Below are 24,989 nucleotides of genomic sequence, written 5' to 3'. Positions count from 1 at the left end.
TAGCAACTAGAGAGGCGCAGTTTGCGGTCTCATTCGCGGAGTCCGCGGTTCGGGCGGGTGACATGAGGAAAAAATAGATTTTAAATAGATTCGGGCGGGTGGCGGTTGCACCATTTGGAAATATATGATATACATGTTTCAGAGATCGGTAACTTTTACCGTTCAAAGAGCCATTTGGGACCCGTGTAACAAAGCGAAGAAGATATTAGTTGACGTAAACATTCCCAAGTACGTCTGCCAGCAGTCACCCAGTTAATAAGTATTAGGGCGTGCTATGAAGCCTTTGCCTTTGACGCCTTCTACAACATGTACAATTTACTTGCAAGTCCAGCAATACGTTGTGTGTGGCTTCCACTGACACCCGCACACGACTGCAAGGCATACTGGGTGATACAGAGTACACTGATGGTTGTGATATAAACAATTTTAACACTCCTACTAATATGTGCCACACTGTGAAGCCACACCAAACTAGAATGACAAACACATTTTGGGAGAACGTCCTCACAGTAACACAACATAAACGCAACACAACAAATACCCAGAATCCTTTGCATCCATGACAATTCCTGACTATGTTATACACCCCACTAGCAGCGTCGCTAAAATGGGCGGAGTTGGGGGTGCGGGGGTGTAAAGTATATTCAGGAAGTGTCATGGATGCAAAGGTCAGGAATTGTCATGGATGCAAAGGATTCTGGGTATTTGTTGTGTTGCGTTTATGTTGTGTTCCTGTGAGGATGTTCTCCCGAAATGTCTTTGTCATTCTTGTTTGGTGTGGCTTCACAGCGTGGCGCATATTAGTAAGAGTGTTAAAATTGTTTATATCACAACCATCAGTGTACTCTGTATCACCCGGTATGCCCTTCAATCTCGTACGTGTGTTTGCGTAAGCTGCATGCAGCATGTTGCTGGACTGGCAAACGGTTCGTACATGTTGTTGAAGGCGTCTAAGGCAATGGCTCCCCATCACACCCTTATTTCTGTTATCTGAATGAGCACCATCGGATATTCGCGAGAACATTAGCGGCTCCCATTGCCTTCTTTACTTTGTGACACGGGTCTAACTAGCTCTTTTAGTGGCAAAGGGTCGCCGACTCCAGATATATAACAACGGGCGGGCGGTTGCGGTTGTGATAACATGTTGGTTTGGGTGGATGGCGGGTGGATGACTACTTTAGTGATGCGGTTGCGGATGATATAATTGCCTATCCGGGCATCTCTACTAGCAATACAATAGAAAGATAAGGGATTTCCCAGAATTATCCTAGTAAATGTGTCTAAAAACATCGGAATCCGTCCCAATGCAACCGCGTTTTCTTTTTTTTTTATTTTCTAGTTCGTCACTATCAATATTCTAGAACACGAATCTGTCCTCCTTGCTCAAATTAATGGGGAAATTGTCGTTTCCTCGGTCTGAATAGCACTTTTTGTTGGAGGCTCTCATTGAAAACGATGTGAAGATGTGAGGAGCCATCAACGGGTGACGTCATCGTCTGCGGCTTCCGGTAGAGGCAGGGCTTTTCTGTTAGCTACCGAAAGTTGCAAACTTTATCGTGGATGTTCTCTACTAAATCCTTTCAGCAAAAATATGGCAATATCGCGAAATGATCAAGTATGACACATAGAATGGACCTGCTATCCCCGTTTAAATAAGAAAATCTCATTTCAGTAGGCTTTTAAGGCAGTGTGAAAGAGGCAAATAATTAAAAAAATAACAATTCAAGTAACATTTTTTCTGGGCACCATGGCCATGTATCATTATCATATCAAGAGACACCGTCATGTAAACACAAGGGTTTCAAAGGTCATCCATGCCTCAAAGGTCATCCATGCAAAGGAAAGATAAATTCTACTTGACATACAAAATGTATTCCATGATGTGGAAACACATTCTTTGGACGGACGAAACCAAGTTTCATCTTGTATTACAATGACTGATGGAAACAATAAGAAAAATATGTGCGTCACCGCCATCAAACTATTACATCATTTAGACCAGGGGTGTCAAACTCAAATACAGAGTGGGCCAAAATTTTAAACTAAACAAAGCCGCGGGCCAAAGTTGAACAAATGAACCTTTTAATAGGGACCCAAACACGTTTTGCATTGAATATTGAACAAGCAAGGCTTATATAACTTTATAGTGACGTGCAAAATCCAGTTTCTAATAATAATATAAAAAATATCAATGGCATATCAAATAAAATTTAAATAAAAATTGAGTGCCTCTTTTCTATTTGCAGCCTTCTGAGGTAAATATCAAAATAAATTTTGTCCACAGGCTAATAATACATTTGATGATAAAATAACAATAAGGAATGAATCAAACATTCAAGCCTTGAAGTAACAAGAGAAAGTGCATGAATAAAATGTTAATTATTGCTCAGTTTGCTACACTGATTTTCTTGAACACTGAATATGGAACAAGCAATACTTATATAACTTAATAGTGCAAAATCAACATTCAAAAAACAAACGAAAATGTGAAGTGAATTATATTTATATAGCCCAGTGCCACCCATTTAAACCTGTGTGGGTGGCACTGGGAGCAGGTGGGTAAAGTGTCTTGCTCAAGGACACAACGGCAGTGACTAGGATGGCGGAAGCGGGAATCGAACCTGCAACCCTCAAGTTGCTGGCACGGCCACTCTACCAACCGAGCTATATCGCCACAATACAATGATCCAGCAACTGACACAAGACAAAGCAGGTACAAATAGAAGCGGGCTGATTGGCATACGGGGGTGGCCAGGCGCCAATCAGCCGCAGCTGAGGAGGAACACAGCACTCAGGGAATAAGACAGCAAGCTGACAAAATAAGGGAGCTAGCACTGGGAGCTAGAAAACAAAAAGGATGGAAGCTAGAGGATAGCAAACAGAAAAACTTGAACTAACTAATGGCTAACAAGAACAGCTTACCGCTACGACGACCAGGACAAAATGTAGCACGACAGGTAATAGCTGAAAAGAATCACAGACACGACAAGAGCAACATATGGCAACGACAAGTCCGAATGAAGTGAAGTGAAGTGAATCTTCCTTTATTACCTCCTGCTTCGATTGAAAGTCCAGTTTAGAAAACTGTTTTATTTTAGATATGTAATCCTCCATGTTAAAAAGTGCAGTGAAGTGAAGTGAATTATATTTATATAGCGCTTTTCTCTAGTGACTCAAAGCGCTTTACATAGTGAAACCCAATATCTAAGTTACATTTAAACCAGTGTGGGTGGCACTGGGAGCAGGTGGGTAAAGTGTCTTGCCCAAGGACACAACGGGAGTGACTAGGATGGCGGAAGCGGGAATCGAACCTGCAACCCTCAAGTTGCTGGCACGGCCACTCTACCAACCGAGCTATACCGCTATATATAGCTAAAATGGTTAAATAAATACAATTTAAATAAAACATTTAATGCCTCTTTTATATTTGCAGCCTTCTGAGCTAAATATCAACATTACATTTTTCCACAGGCTAATAAATCTTAAAATAAAATAATAATGCGATGGATGGGGTTGGTGGTGGTCCGGGTTTTGGTGGTAGTCAGTGCTGCAAGGGGTTCTGGGTATTTGTTCTGTTTTGTTTATGTTGTGTTACCGTGCGGATGTTCTCCCGAAATTTGTTAAGTCATCCTTGTATGGTCTGGGTTCACAGTGTGGCGCATATTTGTAACAATGTTAAAGTTGTTTATACAGCCACCCTCAGTGTGACCTGTATGGCTGTTGAGCAAGTATGCATGGCATTCACTTAAGTGTGTGTACAAGTCGCATATATCATGTGACTTGGCCAGCACGCTGTTTGTATGGAGTAAAAGCGGACGTGACAACATATTGTAGACAATGTTAAAGGCAGTGACTTTATAGTACCGGTGGGCCAGCTCTAATGTTAATTTGATATTGCCTCAAGGGCCAAATGAAATTGTACGGCGGGCCAAATTTGGCCCGCGGGCCAGAGGTTGACACCCATGATTTTGACCAGGGGTCGGGAACCTTTTTGGCTGAGAGAGCCATGACAGCCAAATATTTCAAAAAGTATTTCCGTGGGAGCCATATAATATTTTTTAACACTGAATACAACTAAATGCGTGCATTTTTAAGTGAGACCAAAATTTTTAGAGTATGATAAGTTTCTTATTATTTTTAATAACATTGTTATTCTAAAGTTAACCAATAATAAATATACCGCATTTCCTTGAATTGCCGCCGGGGCGCTGATTAATTTAAAACCTGTTCTCACTCCGGCGTTTACCAAAGGCATGCGGTAAATTTAGGCCTGCGCTTATATATTTGAGTGTGATGTAAGGATACTATCATGAAAAGCACATTTAATAAAAAAAAGTTATTATGGTCTTACCTTTACTTATAAATGAAGTCCATGCGCAGCTCCTTCTGATCAAAAGCATCAATAACTTGTTTATAGAAGTCTTCCTTATCTTTCTTCAGTTTTAAAAGTCTCTCTATATCTGCTTGCATTGAAAGTCCAGTCCAGAAAACTGTTTTATTTTAGATATGTAATCCTCCATGTTAAAAGTGCAAGCGAGAGGAAAAAATAAACACACACTGCTCACTCTTGCTGCTTGTTGTCACTTCTTCTGCAGCCGAGTAGTCGCAGGAAGGATCACTAGCGCCCTCTAACACCAGGAGGCGGGAGTCATTTAATGACTCATATTTGACACACGCAGCTACGGTATATTAATAAAACATAGCTGCTTACTGTTATTTTTAGCATATTCAATAGCTTGGACCTTAAATCCTACTGAATAGCTCTTCATCTTCTTCCCTTTATGCAATTTCAAATTATTGATATCCGCCTCCTCCGTTTTGAAAATGATGACAGGTGAAGTGTCACTCGTGATGTGACGAGTTTGACCCGGTGGAAATTCTAGACATGCGCTAATAAAAATAATATTTTGCGAAAGGAGTTTGACCCGGCGTTAATCCTGAGCCGGCGGTAATGCTAAGCATGCGCTAATTATTTTGCGAAACAAGTTTGACCCGGCAGTAATTCTAGGCAGGCGCATACTATATACCCGGAGGCAATTCAAGGAAATACGTAATACTTCTTACAATTACTGCGACATCTTGGACAGGTGCCATGGAAAACGGATTGTTTGGATTAAAATGCATGACAATGTTTTATAATTTAAACATTATTTTTAACACTGTGATTACCAGCGGAATTATTCATCACTTATCGTGTTAAGCAATGTCAGCTAAGAGTCATCAAAAGAGCCACATCTGGCTCTAGAGCCATAGGTTCCCTACCCCTGATTTAGACACTGCCTGGTCACGCCCCCATCACCACAAATTGTCTGCCAGCCTGTGGGAAGAACTGGAAAGGCTTTGAAAGTCATATACATTAATAGCAAACTGGGATAGGCTCCAGCCTAGAACCTGAGAGGGTCAAGTGGTAGAAAATGGACGAATTAGTTGGGTCATCAAAGGCATTTCCGTGACTGTGGATAGGAAAGGTCCGTTTTTCAAATATATTTGTCATTGAGGAAGGTTACGAAAAAAATTTGGGCTGGGGTGTATTTTTCAAAATGGCGGCCAAACTTTGTGAGAGCCCGCCATGGAAATTAACTATTGAATTGTTTGACCAACAATGATGCAAAATGCATCATTTCAGAGCTTATTTTGGTCCATCCATCCATCCATCCATCCATCTTCTTCCGCTTATCCGAGGTCGGGTCGCGGGGGCAACAGCCTAAGCAGGGAAACCCAGACTTCCCTCTCCCCAGCCACTTTGTCTAGCTCTTCCCGGGGGATCCCGAGGCGTTCCCAGGTCAGCCGGGAGACATAGTCTTCCCAACGTGTCCTGGGTCTTCCCCGTGGCCTCCTACCGGTTGGACGTGCCCTAAACACCTCCCTAGGGAGGCGTTCGGGTGGCATCCTGACCAGATGCCCGAACCACCTCATCTGGCTCCTCTCCATGTGAAGGAGCAGCGGCTTTACTTTGAGTTCCTCCCGGATGGCAGAGCTTCTCACCCTATCTCTACGGCGGGGGAAACTCATTTCGGCCGCTTGTACCCGTGATCTTATCCTTTCGGTCATGACCCAAAGCTCATGACCATAGGTGAGGATGGGAACGTAGATCGACCGGTAAATTGAGAGCTTTGCCTTCCGGCTCAGCTCCTTCTTCACAACGGATCGGTACAACGTCCGCATTACTGAAGACGCCGCACCGATCCGCCTGTCGATCTCACGATCCACTCTTCCCCCACTCGTGAACAAGACTCCTAGGTACTTGAACTCCTCCACTTGGGGCAGGGTCTCTTCCCCAACCCGGAGATGGCATTCCACCCTTTTCCGGGCGAGAACCATGGACTCGGACTTGGAGGTGCTGATTCTCATTCCGGTCGCTTCACACTCGGCTGCGAACCGATCCAGTGAGAGCTGAAGATCCCGGTCAGATGAAGCCATCAGGACCACATCATCTGCAAAAAGCAGAGACCTAATCCTGCGGTCACCAAACCGGAACCCCTCAACGCCTTGACTGCGCCTAGAAATTCTGTCCATAAAAGTTATGAACAGAATTGGTGACAAAGGACAGCCTTGGCGGAGTCCAACCCTCACTGGAAATGTGTCCGACTTACTGCCAGCAATGCGGACCAAGCTCTGACACTGATCATACAGGGAGCGGACCGCCACAATAAGACAGTCCGATACCCCATACTCTCTGAGCACTCCCCACAGGACTTCCCGAGGGACACGGTCGAATGCCTTCTCCAAGTCCACAAAGCACATGTAGACTGGTTGGGCAAACTCCCATGCACCCTCAAGAACCCTGGCGAGAGTATAGAGCTGGTCCACAGTTCCACGACCAGGACGAAAACCACACTGTTCCTCCTGAATCCGAGGTTCGACTATCCGGCGTAGCCTCCTCCACAGTACACCTCAATAAACCTTACCGGGAAGGCTGAGGAGTGTGATCCCACGATAGTTGGAACACACCCTCCGGTCCCCCTTCTTAAAGAGAGGAACCACCACCCCGGTCTGCCAATCCAGAGGTACCGCCCCCTTATTTTGGTCCAGGAATACATATTTGGTGGTTATGTAATGAAATGACCTATTTTTGATCTTCAAATCCAAGATGACTGCTAGTCTATAGCTCAAAATTTAGTTTTATAAAATGTATTTAAAAATTGGCCAGCGCCTTCATGTTAGGCTCTAATGAAGGCTCTATCGATCAATCAATGTTTATTTATATAGCCCTAAATCACAAGTGTCTCAAAGGGCTGCACAAGCCACAACAACATCCGCGGTACAGAGCCCACATAAGGGCAAGGAAAAACTCACCCCAGTGGGACATTGGTGACAATGACTATGAGAAACCTTGGAGAGGACCCCCCCTCTGGGATGAATTGAGTTATGAACCTTGGGATAGGTGGGTAACCTACTCCAGTGGTTCTCGAATGACTGCCAGCTAATCGATGCTAACATGCTATTTAGGCTAGCTGTATGTACATTTGCAGCTATATTTGCATTCAACCTGGGGGTACTTGAAGGTATGCCAAGGGGTACGCGGGATTTTCTAAAAATATTCTAAAAGCAGCAACAATTCAAAAATCCTTTATAAATATATTTATTGACTAATACTTCAACAACATATGAATGTAAGCTCATAAACTGTGAAAATAAATGCAACAGTGCAATATTCAGTGTTGACAGCTAGATTTTTAATGGACAAGTTCCATAAATATTGATGTTAAAGGGGAACATTATCACAATTTCAGAAGGGTTAAAACCGATAAAAATCAGTTCCCAGTGGCTTATTTTATTTTTCGAAGTTTTTTTCAAAATTTTACCCATCATGGAATATCCCGAAAAAAGGCTTTAAAGTGACTGATTTTCGCTATCTGTGTATCCAACCCCCCCCCCCCCCCCCCCCCTTTTTCCTATCAATACAAACAAATATGGCAGAACAGAAAGATATAGCGACATTAGCTCGGATTCAGACTCGGATTTCAGCGGTTTAAGCGATTCAACAGATTATGCATGTATTGAAACGGATGGTTGGAGAGTGGAGGCAGATAGCGAAAACAAAATTGAAGAAAAAACTGAAGCTATTGAGCCAACGAAGACGAATTCGGCGATCGCCTTCTAACCAACGATTGCATCTTTTGACCACTGGAGCCACTTAAATCCGTCGATTGGTAAGTGTTTGTTTGGCATTAAATGTGGGTGGAGGGAAAGGCTAAATGCAAATATCGCTACAAATGTACATACAGCTAGCCTAAATAGCATGTTAGCATCGATTAGCTGGCAGTCATGCCACGACCAAATATGTCTAATTAGCACATAAGTCAATAACATTAACAAAACTCACCGTTGGGATTTCGTTGACTTTATCGTTGGAAATGCATCTGCTTTGAGGGTCGCAGGATATCCACACATCTCTGTCGTAGCATAGCTGTCGTCGGTAAAATGTGCAGAACAAATGAGGGTCTTTCGCATCTTTTGACCACTGGTGTACTTGAATCCGTGGATTGGTATGTGTTTGTTTGGCATTAAATGTGGGTGGAGGGAAAGGCTAAATGCAAATATCGCTACAAATGTACATACAGCTAGCCTAAATAGCATGTTAGCATCGATTAGCTGGCAGTCATGCCACGACCAAATATGTCTAATTAGCACATAAGTCAATAACATTAACAAAACTCACCGTTGGGATTTCGTTGACTTTATCGTTGGAAATGCATCTGCTTTGAGGGTCGCAGGATATCCACACATCTCTGTGCCATCTGTCGTAGCATAGCAGTCGTCGGTAAAATGTGCAGAACAAACGAGGGACTTTCGCATCTTTTGACCACTGGTGTACTTGAATCCGTCGATTGGTATGTGTTTGTTTGTCATTAAATGTGGGTGGAGGGAAAGGCTGAATGCAAATATAGCTACAAATGAGGCAAAATGATACAATATGTACATACAGCTAGCCTAAATAACATGTTAGCATCGATTAGCATGCGGTGACCATTGATATATCTGATTAGCACACTCCACGTAAGTCAACTTGAATCCGTCCCTGATCGTGTTGTTACACCCTCCGACAACACACCGACGAGGCATGATGTCTCCAAGGTACGGAAAACAGTCGAAAAACGGAAAATAACAGAGCTGATTCGACTCGATGTGTGTAATGTGTTTGAGAAAATGGCGGATTACTTCCTGTTGTAACGTCACGGGTGAAAGGTCATTGCTCCATCAGCGAACAATTGAAAGGCGTTTAAATCGCCAAATTCACCCTTTTAGAGTTCGGAAATCGGTTAAAAAAACATAGTCTTTTTTCTTCACCATCAAGGTATATATTGTCGCTTACATAGGTCCGGTGATAATGTTCCCCTTTAAAGATTTCTTTTTTGTGAAGAAATGTTTAGAATTAAGTTCATGAATCCAGATGGATCTCGATTACAATCCCCAAAGATGGCTCTTTAAGTTGATGATTACTTCTCTGTGTAGATATCTTTATTTATAATTGAATCACTTGTTTATTTTTCAACAAGTTTTTAGTTATTTTCATATTATCTTCGACCCAACTCTCTCCTTTGAGTCACACATTAAAAGCGTTACTAAAACGGCCTTCTTTCATCTCCGTAATATCGCTAAAATTCGCTCCATTTTGTCCACTAAAGACGCTGAGATCAGTATCCATGCGTTTGTTACGCCTCGTCTCGATTACTGTAACGTATTTTTTTCGGGTCTCCCCATGTCTAGCATTAAAAGATTACAGTTGGTACAAAATGCGACTGCTAGACTTTTGACAAGAACAAGAAAGTTTGATCACATTACGCCTGTACTGGCTCACCTGCACTGGCTTCCTGTGCACTTAAGATGTGACTTTAAGGTTTTACTACTTACGTATAAAATACTACACGGTCTAGCTCCATCCTATCTTGCCGATTGTATTGTACCATATGTCCCGGCAAGAAATCTGCGTTCAAAAGACTCCGGCTTATTAGTGATTCATAGAGCCCAAAAAAAGTCTGCGGGCTATGGAGCGTTTTCCATTCGGGCTCCGGTACTCTGGAATGCCCTCCCAGTAACAGTTCGAGATGCTACCTCAGTAGAAGCCTTTAAGTCTCACCTTAAAACTCATTTGTATACTCTAGCCTTTAAATAGACCTCCTTTTTAGACCAGTTCATCTGCCGCTTCTTTTCTTTTTCTCCTCTGTCCTCCCGTCCCTTGTGGAGGGGGTCCGGTCCGATGACCATGGATGAAGTACTGGCTGTCCAGAGTCGAGACCCAGGATGGACCGCTCGTCGGGACCCAGGATGGACCACTCGCCTGTGTATCGGTTGGGGACATCTCTACGCTGCTGATCCTTCTCTGCTTGGGATGGTTTCCTGTGGACAGGAGTCTCGCTGCTATCTTGGATCCGCTTTGAAATGAACTCTCGCGGCTGTGTTGAAGCCACTATGGATTGAACTTTCACAGTATCATGTTAGACCCGCTCAACATCCATTGCTTTCGGTTCCCTAGAGGGGGGGGTTGCCCACATGTGAGGTCCTCTCCAAGGTTTCTCATAGTCATCATTGTCACTGGCGTCCCACTGGGTGTGAGTTTTCCTTGCCCTTATGTGGGTTCTTCCGAGGATGTCGTAGTCGTAGCGGTTTGTACAGTCCTTTGAGACATTTGTGATTTAGGGCTATATAAATAAACATTGATTGATTGATTGATTGATTGATCTTTTTCTCCAAATAGTTCAAGACGGACCACTACAAATGAGCAACATTTTGCACTGTTGTATACTTTAATAAATCAGAAACCGATGACATAGTGCTGTATTTTACTTCTTTATTTCTTTTTTCAACCAAAAATGCTTTGCTCTGCTTAGGAGGTACTTGAATTAAAAAAAATGTTGACAGGGGGGGAGAACCACTGTCCCACGCCATACTCCATTTATCTGTGAAAATCAGAGATATTAATACCCCTGTGTGTTATTTGCCCCAAATACAAGGTTGTCTGACAGTGCTTTGTCGGACTTCTCATCTTAGACCCTTCTGGTTTGGCAAAACCTGCTAGGAGTTTCCTCCTACCGGCATAGCTCTCAGGGTTCACTGAGGTGCTCAAGCTCCCTTATCACGGCAAGGTGAACAGTCAAAAGGGAGTAGTGTTGTGCCGATAGCAATATTTTGGTACAGGTACTACAAATATTTTGGTACTTTTTGGTAATTTTCAAACTAAAGAGGACCGCAAGAAAATTGCATTTTTGGCTTTATTTCAACAAATTAATATTAGGGTACATATTTTGGCCCAACCAGTCTACATGTGTTTTGTGGACTTGGAGAAGGCATTCGACCGTGTCCCTTGGGAAGTCCTGTGGGGAGTGCTCAGAGAGTATGGGGTATCGGACTTATTGTGGCAGTCCGCTCCCTGTAGGATCAGTGTCAGAGCTTGGTCCGCATTGCCGGCAGTAAGTCGGACACGTTTCCAGTGAGGGTTGGACTCCGCCAAGGCTGCCCTTTGTCACCGATTCTGTTCATAACTTTTATGGACAGAATTTCTAGGCGCAGTCAAGGCGTTGAGGGGTTCCGGTTTGGTGGCCGCGGGATTAGGTCTCTGCTTTTTGCAGATGATGTGGTCCTGATGGCTTCATCTGGCGGGGATCTTCAGCTCTCACTAGATCGGTTCTCGGCCGGAATGAGAATCAGCACCTCCAAATCCGAGTCCTTGGTTCTCTCCCGGAAAAGGGTGGAGTGCCATCTCCGGGTTGGGGAGGAGACCCTGCCCCAAGTGGAGCAGTTCAAGTACCTAGGAGTCTTGTTCACGAGTGAGGGAAGAGTGGATCGTGAGATTGACAGGCGGATTGGTGCGGCGTCTTCAGTAATGCGGACGTTGTATCGATCCGTTGTGGTGAATAAGGAGCTGAGCCGGAATGCAAAGCTCTCAATTTATCTACGTTCCCATCCTCCCCTACGGTCATGAGCTTTGGGTCATGATCGAAAGGACAAGATCACGGGTACAAGTGGCCGAAATGAGTTTCCTCCGCCGGGTGGCGGGGCTCTCCCTTAGAGATAGGGTGAGAAGCTCTGTCATCCTTGAGGAACTCAAAGTAAAGCCGCTGCTCCTCCACATCGAGAGGAGTCAGATGAGGTGGTTCGGGCATCTGGTCAGGATGCCACCCGAACATCTCCCGAGGGAGGTGTTTAGGGCACGCCCAACCGGTAGGAGGCCACGGGGAAGACCCAGGACACGTTGGGAAGACTATGTCTCTCGGCTGGCCTGGGAACGCCTCGGGATCCCCCGGGAAGAGCTAGATGAAGTGGCTGGGGAGAGGGAAGTCTGGGCTTCCCTGCTTAGACCGCTACCTCCGCGACCCGACCTCGGATAAGCGGAAGAAGATGGATGGATGGATGGATAAATATGTTTCTTATTGCAGTTAAGTCCTTAAATAAACTTGTGAACATACTAGACAACTTGTTTTTTAGTAGTAAGTAAACAAACACAGGCTCCAAGTTTGTCTGCTGATATATGCAGTATTATATTGTGTCATTTATCATTCTATTATTTTGTCAACATTATTAAGGACAAGTGGTAGAAAATGATTTATTAATCTACTTGTTCATTTTGTCATGACAGGGGGTCGCAGCTTACTGCGAGGTTTTGTTCTCCCAGGATGCAGACGGACTATTCCAAACAAGGCGTGCAGGTAGGAACATATTTATTTCTCAAAACTCAAAAGGGTACAAAAAACGAAAAACAAGGCGAAGGCACAACGCGCTGATCACACTTGGAGCCAAAAGCTAACACTTAGGACTATGGACATAGAGAATTTATGAAACTGTGGCATGAAATAAACGAGACTAAGAACTAGCATAACTATGGCATGGGACAACTATGAAACTGTGGCATGAAACGACTAATGACGCCAGGCCGACTGACTGGCAAAGGTAGGCTTGAAAAGTCCTCTGATTAGAAGCAGAGGCAGGTCAAAATCATCAGTAGCCATGGTAACTTTAAACAAACAGGTGTCAAACAGCAACTAAAAGAGTCCAAAACTAATAGAACTTAACAAAAACATGATCCGCACCACGGATCATGACAAATTTACTGTTAATATCTGCTTACTTTTTCTTTTAACATGTTCCATCTACACTTCTGTTAAAATGTAATAATCACTTATTCTTCTGTTGTTTGATACTTTACATTAGTTTTGGATGATACCAAAAATGTGGGTATCAATCCGATACCAAAACGTTACAGGATCATACATTGGTCGTATTCAAAGTCCTCATGTGTCCAGGGACTTATTTCCTGTGTTTATAAACTTAATATACTGTATATTTTTAAAAAAACAAAAGAAGATGTTGTGATGCCAAAAATTATCGACGTAATCATAGTAGTATCAACTGGATACTGTATGTGCAAACTAATTGTTGAAGCTTTGAAAGTGGAATTCTTTCCCTTTCTTGTTTTATGTGAAGCTTTAGTCGTTCAACAGTCCGGGGTCTCCGCTGTCATATTTTACGCTTCATAATGCTCAACACATTTTCGATGGGGGACAGGTCTGGACTGCAGGCGGGCCAGGAAAGTACCCGCACTCTTTTACTACGAAACCACAATGTCGTAACACGTGGCTTGGCATTGTCTTGCTGAAATAAGCAGGGGCGTCCATGATAACGTTGCTTGGATGACAACATATGTTGCTCCAAAACCTGTATGGACCTTTCAGCATTAATGGTGCCTTCACAGATGTGTAAGTTACCCATGCCTTGGGCACTAATACACCCCCATACCATCACAGATGCTGGCTTTTGAACTTTGTGCCTATAACAATCCGGATGGTTACTTTCCTCTTTGTTCCGGAGGACACCACGTCCACAGTTTCCAAATATAATCTGAAATGTGGACTCGTCAGACCACCTTTCCACTTTGCATAAGTCCATCGCAGATGAGTTCTGGCCCAGGGAAGCCAGCGGCGTTCCTTGGTTTTGTTGATAAATGGGTTTTGCTTTGCATAGCAGAGTTTTAACTTGCACTTACAGATGTAGCAACCAACTGTAGTTACTGACAGTGGTTTTATGAAGTGTTCCTGAGCCCATGTGGTGATATCCTTTACACACTGATGTCGGTTTTTGACGCAGTACCGCCTGAGGGATCAACGGTCCGTAATATCATCGCTTGCGTGCAGTGATTTCTCTGAGCCTTTTGATGATTTTACGGACCATAGATGGTAAAATCCCTAAATTCCTTGCAATAGCTCGTTGAGAAATGTTTTAAAACTGTTCGACAATTTGCTTACAAAGTGGTGACCCTCACCCCATCCTTGTTTGTGAATTACTTAGCATTTCATGGAAGCTGCTTTTATACCCAACCATGGCACCCACCTGTTCCCAATTAGCCTGCACACCTGTGGGATGTTCCAAATAAGTGTTTGATGAGAATATCTCAACTTTATCAGTATTTATTGCCACCTTTCCCAACCTCTTTGTCACACGTTGCTGGCATCAAATTCTAACGATTATTTGCAACAAAATCATTGTATTCCGTTTATATTTACATCCAACACAATTTCCCAACTCATGTGGAAACGGGGTTTGTAAGTACCGTGTGATTGTGCGCTGCCGAACATGCTCCTCTGCTCGTAAACCACACGACCTGACTTCGAAGCAGGCGCGGGGGGTGCGGGACCGCTACGTTTCAGAGACAGTATCGTACTGAAAATGATTCATTAGTATCGTGCAACTATACTAATACCAGAATACCGTACAACCCTGAAAGGAGGACATTTTTATTTATTTTTCTTTCTCTTTTTTTTTTTTCCCAGAAATACAACAATAAACAGCCTAACGGCCTTAAGGGCTCTCTCTGGCACAGCAACTGAACCATATAATGTCAAACTGGAAATATAATACAGTTTCACTTTCACTTTCCATATCTTTGCGTCGCCTGGCTCGCCCGAGTACTTGTGAGGATGATATCGAAACATAAGATGGCAGATGCATGTCGTGATTGCTTGGCCCATCTTCCCAGGAGGTGGTGGGGTAAACATCAGCAAATTGATCAAGTCGCGACCATGTTTGGGCTTCGATTTATAAGATGTCCCATTTGCCGTGATTTATGGTATCAGTGGGTCACATTTTAGGACACGTTCATAGGACGTGTGTGCTTTTTTTCCATCTTTGGGACGGAAAGTATCTCACATAGCCTCTGAACGTATTTCTAACATGTCAGAAGTGAATGGGATCCTTATTTAAATGGGGATGTGTATAAATGAAAGATTGGGAAATATAATGTTTATGTGTGTAAATCAGGGGTGTCAAAAGTGCGGCCCACAACACTTTCTAAAAATACGATAAAAAAAACTAACAAAAAAAAAAACGTGGTATAAAAGAGCAAACAGGTGAAATGTAACAATACATTTTCTAATAACACAAAGCTGCCATGCAGGCTGTTTCTTTGAAAAATAATAATGAATCAAAATCAACATCACTGTTCAAGGCTCCAATTACGTCACATTAAATATTCCACTTTGTGATATTCTTTGGGGAAAATGTTACATATTTTGTGTTTGCCATATAAAAAAACGTAGCTGTTTTTTTTTTTTTTTTTAAAGAAGGTCTTAAAACGAACAAACAAAAAACATGAAGAACAATCAAACTTATAATTTAAAGCAGGGGTCGGGAACCTTTTTGGCTGAGAGAGCCGAAAAGCCAAATATTTTAAAATGTATTTCCGGAAGAGCCATATAATATTTATTTTAACACTGAACACAACAAAACGCGTGCATTTTTAAGTAAGACCAACATTTCTAGAGTATAATAGGTCTCTTATTCTTTGTAATAACATTGTTATTCTGAAGCTAACTGTGGAGGGGGCGTGGCCTGCGGGCCTGCAGCGACAGGTGCGTAGAAGGCCCACCTGGGCCTTGTTATCTATTCACCAGTCGCTCTGTTATTAGCAGCAGCCAGGAGGAGAGATGGGGTTGGGGCTGGAAATACAATTGCTGGAAAACAACTGACAGACTTATTGAAAAATAAAACAATATTGCAACCCGGAAAAAGGCTCTCATGGGGGTCTGAAGAACCCCCAGGAGGGCAAGCCCCACACTAACCAATAATAAATAAATAACTTCTTACCATTAACGCAACTTCTTGAACAGATGGATGGATTAAAAATGCATGAGAATGTTTTATATGTTGAACATTATTTTTAACACTGTGATTACAGTGAAATTATTCATTACTTATCGTTTTAAGCAACATCAGCTCAGATTTATCCGAGAGCCAGATGCAGTCATCAAAAGAGCCACATCTGGCTCCCGAGCCATAGGTTCCCTACCCCTGATTTAAAGGATCGATCTGAAGCTGATCTCGAGAATATTGTTCTAAAAGTAAACACTAAAAAAATATATATAATAGATTTTTTTAACACTTTAATGAGTGGAACCCTTTTGGATCCCCAATAATTTTAGAGGGATTTTTTTTTTTTTTTGTATGTGTCAATGCTCAGAAAATGTCAATGTTGTTATGAGTTATTGACCTTTTTAAGGCTCCAATTATTTTAAATGATCAAATATTCCACTTTAAAATTTAATTTGGGGAAAATATTGCACATTAGGTGATTTTTTTCCATAAAAAACCTGGGTGTTTCTTTGACAAAATGGGCATACAACTTAAATGTTTAAAACGTTTTTTTTGGACAGATGGACCTAATGTTGATCAAGAGATTTAAACTATGAATAATAATAATAATAAATAATGATAATTTTTTTATATTTTTTTGACCAAAACCCTTTGGCTTTACCAGTATCAAGCCTGAGTGGAGGCCTAAATGTAGACTTTTTTATACATTTATTGTATTGGTTTTTAAATAAAAAAATATCAAAATGGCCCCCGCTCGCTTTGATTTTTCAGTGTGTGGCACTCAGTGGAAAAAGTTTGGACACCCCTGTTGTAAATTAAACAGAAGTTAGCAACTGCAGCAAAATGTGACCATTCTATTTTACGTCAATTAGAAGTATTTAGCTGCACTTTTCCTGTCAGGTTCAAACATTGATGACTTCTATTAAACACCACAAGAAGCAAGGAATCAAACAGAGACAGAATTAAGTTTGGCTCAATGAGGAGAAACGCGTACACTTGTACCCTTGTACAGTGTCACAACCCTCTGACGAAATATTGTATGCCTCCTCTTTTTTTTGGACTTTCCCTGATTACATGGCAACCACTGTTTCTCAAGGGACGGGGGTCGTAAACAGCCATCGCCTTTGATTACAAAACGGTTCAAAGAAAAGGTCGTGAAAGAGTTTAAAGAAGAGGTCGTAAAACAGTTCAAAGAAGAGTTTCCCAAAACTTGGACAGGTCCTGCTTTCTCTCCTCTTTGTAGTTCTCGGGTCAAGACAAAATCTTTCTGTGGATTATAATACATCAAAGAAACAGAACACCCTCATGTTGCTTACTAACATCCTAAACAGTGGAGTTTGACAAGCCTTCTTTGAGTCACTAGAGAAAAAGCGCTATATAAATACAATTCACTTCACTTCTTCTTGGTAGGATCAAAGACAGCTTTTGTCTTCTCGCTGGGAGCTCACGGCAACACAAAGTTTCGTGTTAACTTAGACACAATTAACGTATTTCCTTGAATTGCCGCCGGGGCGCTAATTAATTTAAAACCTCTTCTCACTCCTGCGCTTACCAAAGGCAAGCAGTAAAAGTAAGCATGCGCTTATTATTTTAAAACCTGTTCTCACTCCGGCACTTACCAAAGGCATGCAGTACAAATTTGAGTGTGATGTAAGGATACCATCATGATAAGCACATTCAATTAAAAAAAACGTTATTATGGTCTTACCTTTACTTAGAAATATAGTCCATGCCAGCTCCTTCTGATCAAAAGCATTGATTACTCGTTTATAGAAGTCTTCCTTATCTTTCTTCAGTTTTAAAAGTCTCTCCGTCTCGGTGGAGATCTTCCTTTATTACCTCCTCCAGCACATATCACGTCACTCATTTCCCTTGGGGCGGCATAGCTCGGTTGGTAGAGCGGCGGGGCCAGCAACTTGAGGGTTGTAGGCTCGATTCCCGCTTCCGCCATCCTAGTCACTGCCGTTGTGTCCTTGGGCAAGACACTTTACCCACTTGCTCCCAGTGCCACCCACACTGGTTTAAATGTAACTTAGATATTGGGTTTCACTATGTAAAGCGCTTTGAGTCACTAGAGAAAAGCGCTATATATATATAATTCACTTCACTTCTTCCGCAGCCGAGTAGTCGCAAGAAGGATCACTAGCGCCCTCTACCATCAGGAGGCGGGAGTCATTTAATGACTCATATTTGACGGATGCAGCTACGGTATTGTGACGGTCTCAATCCGCCGTCGTCTTGCGGGTTCCCAGGACCACCAAGGAAGGACATGGCTTGAGCAGTTTGACTTTATTTTTCAATAAAACCTCAGTCCAGGTCGCTCCGCTCGCTCGCCGCCATATTGGGCCGGGCTCCAGCGTGCCCCGCCTGTCTGTCGGACCGTCGGCTCCACAGGTATATTAATCAAACATTAAACATTAAACAGTAAACATAGCTGCTTACTGTTCTTTTTAAATAGCTCGGACCTTAAATCCTACTGAATAGCTCTTAATCTTCTTCAATTTATGCGATTTGATATTACCGGTATTGAAATCAGCCTCCTCCATTTTGAAAATGATAGCAAGAGAAGATTACTTCTGTGTATTTATATTGTGTATTATTCAACTTGTCATGAGTATAGCTTTGATTAGAGCCTAATATGAAGGCTTTAGACATTTTTATTTATTTAAAGAAAACATTTTGAGCTTAAAACTGGCAAGCTACTTGGATTTGAAGATCAAAAATAATGATTTGAAAAGTTAATTTCCACGGCGGCCGTCTTGGACTTTGCGAAGTTTGCCCGACATTTTGAAAAGTACACCCCGGCCAAATATTTTTAGTAACCCACCTAGATGACAAATATATTGAAAAACAGACTTTTCCTCTCCACGGTAACGGAAATGTCTTAGATGACCCGACTAGATGTTCATTATTGCTCTTTGAACCAGAAGTAAAACGTATATTTCTTTAAACAAATATTAGTGTTTACTGAGGAAAAAAATTGTGGCCATTGGACAAATTTAATAAAGGACCCCAGTTTTATAGACCACAGTATGTGCTCCTGGTTTATTGGATCAGGACACCCAGTTAAGCCATCCCACATGACACTTCTCATCTGATCAAATCCGGGCATTACATATGCTAAACTTTGCGATTTTTAATACAGAGACGGAGGAAAGAGGAAGACAGCGATGCGAGTGGTAGAGAAGAACGAGTGAAAGATGCAGGGAAAGAGGACTCGCACATTCTAGCATGGTTGTCTCAGTCTCTGTTCTAATTCATCCCAATGGGGTTCAAGTCAGGACTCTGTGCAGGCCAGTCAAGTTCATCCACACCAGACTATGTCATCCATGTCTTTATGGACCTTGCTTTGTGCACTGGTGCGCAGTTATGTTGGAAGAGGAAGGTGCCCGCTCCAAACTGTTCCCATAAAGGTTGGGAGCATGGAATTGTCCATAATGTTTTGGTATCCTGGAGCATTTAAAGTTCCTGTCACTGGAACTAAGAGGCCAAGCCCAACTCCTGGGAAAAACAACCCCGCACCATAATTCCTCCTCCACCAAATTCCACACTCTGCACAAAGCAGTCTGAAATTTAGCGTTCTCCTGGCCACCTCCAAACCCAGACTCGTCCATCAGATTTGCCAGATGGGAAAGCGTGATTCATCACTCCAGAGAACGCGTCTTCACTGCTCTAGAGTCCAGTGGTGATTTACACCACTGCACGCGACACTTTGCATTGGACTCAGTGATTTAAGGCTTAGATGCAGCTGCTCGGCCATGGAAACCCATTCCACGAAGCTCTCTGCGTACTGTACGTGGGCTAATTGGAAGGTCACATGGAGTTTGGAGCTCTGTAGTAACTGACTGTGCAGAAAGTCGGCCACCTCTCTGTCAGTTAACATTGCCCACCACTTCATGGCTGAGTTGCTGTTGTTCCCAAAATCTTCCATTTTCTTATAATAAAACCAACAGTTGACTTTGGAATATTTAGGAGCGAGGACAATTCACGGCTGGATTTGTGGCACAGGTGGTATCCTATGACAGTTCCACGCTGGAAATCACTGAGCTCCTGAGAGCGACCCATTCTTTCACAAATGGTTGTAGAAACAGTCTCCATGCCTAAGTGCTTGGTTTTATACACCTGTGGCTGTGATTAGGACACCTGATTCTCATCATTTGTGCATATGGAAGAGGCTAAAAAGTCAAAGTCCAACTAGCAAATAGGTCGCCGCGAAAATACAATGTATCAAGAAAATGAAATAGAATACAACCAGGATTTACGAACCCCTCGGTTTGCCGTCTTTTTCCATTTACAAACCTTTAGATCGAGCCAAATTCTTCTCTGTCTGCAAACCATGTCTCTGTGTACAAACGTCTTTCATTTTGTGCCACGCCTGCAGGCAAAAAGCAGGGTGCAACATTGTAGCACCGGACAATCCTGGTCATTCCTCAGTAGAGATGCGCGGATATGCAATTATATCATCCGCAACCGCATCACTGAAGTCGTCATCCACCCAAACCAATATTTTATCAGAACCGCAACCACCCGCCTGTTGTTATATATCCGGAATCGGCGACCTTTACCACTAAAAGATCTAGTTTGACCCGTGTCACAAAGTAAAGAAGGCAATGGGAGCCGCTAACGTTCTCGCGAATATCCAATGCTCATCCAGATAACGAGAAAAAGGGCGTGCTGCAAAGCCATTGCCTTTGACGCCTTCTACATCGTGTTCAAACCGTTTGCCAGTCCAGCAACATGCTGTATGCAGCTTCCTAACTTAGATATCGGGTTTCACTATGTAAAGCGCTTTGAGTCACTAGAGAAAAAGCGCTATATAAATATGATTCACTTCACTTCCTCAGACACACGTACAAGATTGAAAGGCATATTGGGTGACACAGAGTACACTAATGGTTGTGATATAAACAATTTTAACACTCTTACTTAAATGCGCCACGCTGTGAAGCCACACCAAACAAGAATGACAAACACATTTCGGGAGAACATCCTCACAGTAACACAACATAAACGCAACACAACAAATACCCAGAATCCTTTGCATCCATGACAATTCCTGACTATTTTACACCCCCGCATCCCCAACCCCGCCCAACAAACTGACGCACGGGGGGTGGGGGGAGAGGGTGTAAAATATAGTCAGGAAGTCTCATGGATGCAAAGGATTCTGGGTATTTGTTGTGTTGCGGGGTTTGCTGCTAGCGGGGTGTAATAATATAGGGCTCAGACAATCAGTAGAGACTCCTCCCACCCGCGCCAAGGACTGTTTTCACTGCTGGACTCTAGAAAGAGGTTCCGCAGCCTCCGTAGCAGATCCTCCAGGTTCTATAACAGCTTTTTCCCTTGGGCCATACAACTCTTTAACACATTAAAAATAATCCCCTCAATCCCCCCCAAAAAACTGATTTACTCTCCGAAAATAAGGACAATATAACATACAGTACATCCGTAAACGTGAATGCATATGCAAAAGTGCAATATATTTATCTTTACAGTAAATCTATTTCTTATCCGCGCCTTCTTTTGTAAATGCAAACACTCTGCACCTTATTGCTCTTTAATGCTGCACGACAACCAGCTAATGCCACCAAATGTCGTTCTTATCTGTACTGTGAAGTTCAAAATTTGAATGACAATAAAGGATGTCTAAGTCGCTAAAGGACACTCTAACAGTCAGATAAGAGAGTTACACTGTAGCTTCATCATCACTGGTGTCAGGCGGCAAAAGAATTTGAGCAAATCTAGTATATATATATATACATATATATATATATATATATTCTATTTTTGATTGCTTTAAAATAACTAAAACCTTATTCTTACATTTTGTACATGCACTTATAAAAGCTTTAAGCACATCTGGTGGATATTTACATGAGACGTTAAGCTTGTGCTTGCAGCAGTTACAAATTGTCCATAGAAGATGTCAGCTTCAAACACTGATGACATCTATTAAACAAGACAAGAAGCAAAGAATTAAATAGAGGCAGAATTAAATTTGGCTCAATTGAGGAGAGCGTGACTGGGCTGTACTCTTCTACAGTCTCTATCACGCTCTTTCCCTGATTACATGGCAACAGCTGTTTCTAAGGGACGGCGGTCATAAACGGCCACGCTCTTTTATTTGGACTTTCCCTGATTACATGGCAACAGCCGTTTCTAAGGGTCGGCGGTCGTAAACAGCCTTAAACAGGCTTTGATTACAACAGTTCACAGAAAACTTCCCTGGAGGGGAGTCGGGTCTTGCTTCCACTTTGCTTTGAAGTTCTCGGGTCAAGACGATATATTTCTGTTGATTACAATACATGAAAGAAACAGAACACCTTCATGTTGCTTCCCATCCTACACAGTGGAATTTTACGAGCCTTCTGCTTGGTAGGATTAAAGGGGAACATTATCACATTTTCTGAAGGGTTAAAACCAATAAAAATCAGTTCCCAGTGGCTTATTTTTTTCTGGAAGTTTTTTTCCAAATTTTACCCATCCCGGAATATCCCGAAATAAGGCTTTAACGTGCCTGATTTTCGCTATCTGCGAAGCCGGCGTCCATTTTGCTGTGTCGTCATCCAGTGATGCCAATACAAAAACATGGCGGATACCACAGCAAGATATAGCCACATTAGCTCGGATTCAGACTCGGATTTCAGCGGCTTAAGCGATTCAACAGATTACGCATGTATTGAAACGGATTGCTGGAGTATGAAAGTATTGAAGAAGAAACTGAAGCTATTGAGCGAATAGCTATTGACGCTATTCATAGCCATGTCTGCCTTAGCATCGCCGGTAAAATGTGCGGACCAAACGATCGGGACTTTCGCATCTTGTGACACTGGAGCAACTTAAATCTGTCGATTGGTAAGTGTTTGTTTGGCATTAAATTTGGGACACGCTGGATGCAAATACAGCTACAAATGTACATACAGCTAGCCTAAATAGCATGTTAGCATCGATTAGCTGGCAGTCATGCCGCGACCAAATATGTCTGATTAGCACATAAGTCAATAACATCAACAAAACTCACCTTTGTGATTTCGTTGACTTTATCGTTGGAAATGCGTCTGCTTTGGGTGTCGCAGGGCATCCATTCATCTCTGTGCCATGTCTGTTGTAGCATCGCCGCTAAAATGTGCGGAGCAAACGAGGGACTTTCGCGTCCCTTGACACCGGAGCAACTTAAATCCGTCGATTGGTAAGTGTTTGTTTGGCATTGAATGTGGATGGAGGGAAAGGCTGGATGCAAATATAGCTACAAATGAGTTATAACGATGGAATATGTACATACAACTAGCCTAAATAGCATGTTAGCATCGATTAGCATGTCGTGCTAATTCTACGTAAATCAATTTGAATCCCTCCCTGTTAGTGTTGTTACACCCTCCGACAACACACCGACGAGGCATGATGTGTCCAAGGTACCGGAAAACAGTCGAAAAAACGGAAAATAACAGATAATTTGACTTGCTGCATGTAATGTGTTTGAGAAAATGGCGTTGACTGCATAGGTGACGTCACGTTTTGACGTCATCGCTGCGAGAGCGAACAATTGAAAGGCGTTTAATTCGCCAAAATTCACCCATTTAGAGTTCGGAAATCGGTTAAAAAAACATATGGTCTTTTTTCTGCACCATCAAGGTATATATTGACGCTTAAATAGATCTGGTGATAATGTTCCCCTTTAAATATATATCTTGATGGTGCAGAAAAAAAGACCATATATTTTTTTAACCGATTTCCGAACTCTAAATGGGTGAATTTTGCGGAATTAAACGCCTTCCTGTTTATCGCTCTTTTTGCGATGACGTCAGAACGTGACGTCTCCGAGGTAATACAGTCGCCACTTTCATTTTCTACACATTACACACACGGGTCTCAGCTCTGTTATTTTCCGTTTTTTCGACTATTTTTTGGAACCTTGGAGACATCATGCCTCGTCGGTGTGTTGTCGGAGGGTGTAACAACACTAACAGGAAGGGATTCAAGTTGCACCACTGGCAAGAAATCTGACGCCAGACCCCCATTGAATGTGCCAGAGTGTCTTCACATTTGACCGGCGATGACAGACATGGCACAGAGATGTATGGATAACCTGCAGATGCATTTGCAACGATAAAGTCAACAAAATCACAAATGTGAGTTTTGTTGATGTTGACTTATGTGCTAATCAGACATATTTGGTCGCGGCGTGACTGCCAGGTAATCGACGCTAACATGCTATCTACCGGCGGTGCTAAAGCAGACATGGCACAGAGATGTATGGATAACCTGCGGATGCATTTGGTGAGTTTTGTTGTTGACTTATGTGCTAATCAGACATATTTGGTTGCGGCGTGACTGCCAGCTAATCGATGCTAACAAGCTATCTACCGGCGGTGCTAAAGCAGACATGGCACAGAGATGTATGGATAACCTGCGGATGCATTTGGTGAGTTTTGTTGTTGACTTATGAGCTAATCAGACATATTTGGTTGCGGCGTGACTGCCAGCTAATCGATGCTAACATGCTATTTACCGGCGATGACAGACATGGCACAGAGATGTATGGATAACCTGCAGATGCATTTGCAATGATAAAGTCAACGAAATCACAAAGGTGAGTTTTGTTGATGTTGACTTAGGTGCTAGTCAGACATATTTGGTCGTGGCGTGACTGCCAGCTAATCAACGCTAACATGCTATCTACCAGCGGTGCTAAAGCAGACATGGCACAGAGATGTATGGATAACCTGCAAATGGATTTGCAACTATATTACGTTTACTTCCACCCACATTTAATGCAAAAAAACACTTACCAATCGACGGATTTAAGTTGCTCCAGTGTCACAAGATGCGAAAGTCCTGATCGTTTGGTCCGCACATTTTACCGACGATGCTAAAGCAGCTATTCGGCCATGCTATGGCTATGAATA

At 42.6% G+C, this 24,989-nt stretch overlaps 1 protein-coding gene and 1 long non-coding RNA gene across 5 annotated transcripts in view; both read left to right on the top strand.

The window, feature by feature from the left end:
• LOC133545263 (BMP/retinoic acid-inducible neural-specific protein 3-like) overlaps window positions 1-24,989 on the top strand; it is a 1,164,151-nt gene that overhangs the window by 805,731 nt on the left and 333,431 nt on the right. The gene's annotated exons all lie outside the window — the stretch shown is intronic.
• Window positions 1-24,989, top strand: part of LOC133545068 (uncharacterized) — a 165,529-nt gene that overhangs the window by 20,142 nt on the left and 120,398 nt on the right. The window contains exon 2 of the long non-coding RNA XR_009804720.1: window positions 12,578-12,647. This is a non-coding gene — a long non-coding RNA (uncharacterized LOC133545068). The remainder of the gene's footprint in view (window positions 1-12,577; window positions 12,648-24,989) is intronic.

Source organism: Nerophis ophidion, linkage group LG28 (assembly GCF_033978795.1).
Source record: "Nerophis ophidion isolate RoL-2023_Sa linkage group LG28, RoL_Noph_v1.0, whole genome shotgun sequence".
NCBI classification, from domain to species: Eukaryota; Metazoa; Chordata; class Actinopteri; order Syngnathiformes; family Syngnathidae; genus Nerophis; species Nerophis ophidion.
This window is presented reverse-complemented; position numbering and strand designations above follow the sequence as displayed.